This window comes from Capra hircus, chromosome 21 (genome assembly GCF_001704415.2).
Source record: "Capra hircus breed San Clemente chromosome 21, ASM170441v1, whole genome shotgun sequence".
NCBI lineage: Eukaryota > Metazoa > Chordata > Mammalia > Artiodactyla > Bovidae > Capra > Capra hircus.
This window is the reverse complement of record NC_030828.1, coordinates 54,535,477-54,539,573: the sequence shown is the minus strand read 5'-3', so window position 1 is coordinate 54,539,573 and position 4,097 is coordinate 54,535,477.

Below are 4,097 nucleotides of genomic sequence, written 5' to 3'. Positions count from 1 at the left end.
CCCGTGTTCTTTTTCTGTGCTAACAAGCTACTTACTGCTTATGGTCCTCTGTGGCTGGGCCCTTCCTGTCTTTTCTCTCCTCCTAGAAGGGCCTCGGCCACAAGAGAATGAACTGTGATTTCCTCTTAATTAGCCTTTCTGGAATGCTGGATCCCAGGTCTCTTCATTTAAATCATCTTAGCAAGTCCGCAAGCAGAGGCTGGAGGGACGTCCGGGGAAGGGGACCTGGGAGGATTCTGGGAGGACAGTGACTGCGGCACTGTGGGGACCAGGCAGAAGCTGCTGCTGGCCTGAGAGCCTGGGGACGGTGAGGCAGGGCCCACTCAGGTCGGTCCCAGGACGACTGGGAAGCACTTCGTAGAGGCTGCCCCCTAAACAGGCCCTCACATTCCCTGGCCCCGTATTTCCCCTTCTTAGGCCCTCACCCGCTCACTGTCCCGAATCTTTTCTTCCTGTTCCGAGTCACACTGACGCCCCTCAGCTTCTCCTCCTTCATTCCTATGGCGTATTTTTGTTATTTTAAGGATAGGGAGCCACTCTTTTGTATTTTGTTCCTGTAGTTCTTCAGATCATGTGTGCTCATCTTAGCTAATTTGGAAAGAACAGAAAAGTGAAAAAGAAACAAAAGAAAAATCACTGATAGCTTCCCCATTCCAAAAGAACTCTCTGTTAACATTTGCCACGTACCTTTCTGGTCTTTCCCCCCCATCATTGTGTCTCTGAAAGTTATCATTATATGTGTGTGTTACTCGCTCAGTTGTGTCCGAGTCTTTGTGATCCTATGGATTGTGGCCCACCAGGCTCTCTGTCCTCGGATGTCCCAGGCCAGAATACTGGAGCGGGTTGCCATTCCCTTCTCCAGGGGATCTTCCTGACCCAGTGATTGAACCCAGATCTCCTGCATTGCAGGCAGATTCTTTACCGTCTGAGCCGCCAGGGAAACCCACCTTAAACTTATACAATATTATATGTCAGTCATATCTCAATAAGAAAATAAAAACTAAGGTTATTATTGCAATTAGACCTAGCTCCATCGCGGGGACACTGAGAAAATCCAGAAGCGCAGGGAAGGCGAGCACCATCCTGTGAGTTCTCAGGGTGAGCCCTTGGACCTGCCGCCCCTCCCTGCTCCTGCTCTGTAGCTCCTCAGATTCACTTGCTTCCTCTCGCCACCCTCCTCCCCTCCCCTCTTCCTCCTCTCTGCTTTTCATTTATTTTGCTTTGGGCAGGTCGGGCAGGAGCCTGCACACCTGCACTCCACCCTGGGTGCCAGCTACACCCGTCGCCATTAAGTGCTTATCTCTGCAGTGTTCCAGGTGGCTTCCCGCCCTCCCCTGGGGCAGGGGACCCGGAACCTGGGCTGGCGCCTGCAGAAATCTGAAACCTTGCTGGTCTGCTGAGTGCCAGTCCTCCTTTGTTTAGTCATTGCCCCTCCTGCCCAGGAAGTCTGGTGGCATAGGGCTCCCTGGCTGGGTCATTTGTGTCACTGGAGGGGGAACAGTAGACTGGCTTCTCCCTGGGTGTCCCGGGGCCTCTCAGGGGGTGGGGATATTAGCCACCTCGGCCTTCCCAGTTGACCTTTCAAATAATTTCCTCTCTCCCCACCTAAAAACTGGCTTAAAAAACATACTCTGTATGTTCTTCTCTTTTCTTGTTTTCACTTGGTGAGCCTGTCTGGCTTCATTTTCCCACCTCGTTTGGACAAGCCTGACAGTCTCAAAGGTCCCATCCCCAAGACATGTGTCTATGCCCACTGCCACCACACACCCTGAGGTTAGGTCCTGAGCAACCCTGCCTCTCTGTCCTCACCCTAATTCCCTGTGGGGCCGGGCGGCTCAGGCACTGGCACCCACAGATAAACTGGCAAAAGAAGTGCTGGGGCTGTGGAACAAAGAGGCACAACCAGACAAGCACCCTGGCTCCTGACTGCTAGTCTTCCTGTGGCCTGAAGCGTCCATGGAAACTGTTGTTCTCAGATCCTTTTGGCAGGGGGTTTTTGGGGTCCATGCTGATTTAAAGCAAAGAACTCTGGGAAGAAGTCCTGGCTCCCTCGGGTGCAAAATGCTAACAACAATAATAGCAGTGCCAGCCCTCCTCCCCTCAGAGGGTTGCTGTGAGGTTCAAATGAGAAAGTGTATCTGTAAGTTGTGAAGCACAATATTAAAGACATCAGATAACAGTGTGAAGATTAAGTGGGATAGTTGAACATGAAAGACCAAAGCAGTTCTTTGAAAGTTATTACTAGTTAGTTCTCCAGGTTTTACTATTAACCACTACCATGGTTAAGCCCTGTATGGTAATAAGACACAGGTCATGCCCTCAAGGGGAACTGGGGGAAAGATAGGTAAATATTTATAATGTCAAGTGGGATTAGACTGATAAAGAATGTAAAAGGAAGCAGCCCTAAGCACCTTGTATGGTAAAGAGAGTGTCAGGAAGCTGGAACTTGGATGCAGAAAGTAGACAAGTGAGGGGTGAAGATTTCAGAGAGAGAAAGAGAGAGAGCACAACGCATGCATGGGAGAACTGGGGGGCCAGAACTGAAGGGGTTTGGCCTCCCTGGACTTCAGGCAAGAGGGGAAAGATCTTGAAGGGCTCTGAAAGTGATATTAAGAAGTTTGGACTTCACTGTCTGTTGGATCTAAAGCAGAGAGCAGCCTGGTTGAATCGGCACTTCAGAAAATTTATTTCGGAAGTTTGGAAGAAGGCTCATTCGGAAGAAGAATGGGTGGGAGACTGGCTAGGAGTTGCTATTCAGGCAAGGGGGTTCAATGAAGGTAGGGCTAAGGGCACAGGGAAGAGGGGCCAGTTTTAGGAGTTAAGTAGGAGAAGGCAATGGCACCCCACTCCGGTACTCTTGCCTGGAGAAGCCCAGGGACAGGGGAGCCTGGTGGGCTGCCGTCTATGGGGTCGCACAGAATTGGACACAACTGAAGTGACTTAGCAGCAGCAGCAGGATTAACCAGGAGTTGGACTGGACAGGGCTTAGCGACTGCTAGGCTAAGAGAGGGCAGGAAGACAGAGAAGGATAAGGAGTCTCCCCTTGAGTGACTGGGTGGACACTGTCCTCACTCACCAAGACCAGAGATGCAGGAGGAAGAGGAGGGGGAGGAGTTCCTTTCTGGACTGAAGGTGGGCGCAGGGGTGTCAGACAGTGAATTGTGTATGTACGTGTATACACACACTATAAGAGCCGACTGGGGACAGAGAGAGCTGACAGAGAGTGGACGGATGCTGGCAAATGAGGTTCCCGAGGAGGGAAATTCAGGGACCCAGAAAGCAAGGGAAGCAGGGGGAAACGTCCCATAGCAGGGAAATGTAGGGCCAATGCGGGAGCAGGGGGCTTCGAGTATCCCACCCACTCCCTATGAGAAGCCCTTCCCTGCTCTTTCCATTTCTCTTCTGCCATCTGTGATTTTCTTCCTCCAAAGACTTGTACTTGTCTTACTAAAATCAAGGCCATCATTGGCATTCTCACTCTCTTACTTATTTCCCAAACTCCTCCATGAATCTTCCCAAGCTTTCTTCTACTGCTTTTATTTGCAATTTACCTTGGACCAGACATGGAGAAGGATATGGCAACCCACTCCAGTATTTTTGCCTGGGAAATCCCATGGACAGAGAAGCCTGACGGGCTACAGTCCATGGGGTCGCAAAGAGTTCGATACGACTGAGAGACTAACACTTTCACTTTGGACCAGACATATCTCACTCAAGACAGTATCTTCACCAGAAAACGAATACCAACAAGTCATACCAAGAGTGGGTTCTGTCTGCACATGATGTCCAGAAAGTGACTCTTCAGGATAAAAGAGAGGGCTCAGGTGCCAAGCAGAGTTCTAGTCTGGAGAGTTCTCTTAGGAGATCTACAGTCTTGGGACTCTGATATTCCTTCCTGCAGGGACACAGGCCTCCTCCCTCCTCCTAGAGGCCCTATTAGCCCACCTCTCCCACCCGGCTTCCCCGTCACAGCACAGTACTCGCCAGGGAATGCCCCATTGCCCAAGAGCTACCAAAGGCCCACATGGCACAAGGCCCTGACAGTTCATTGGCCTCCATATTTCCTCTCAGCCAAGCAACACTGCCAAGAGAAACCT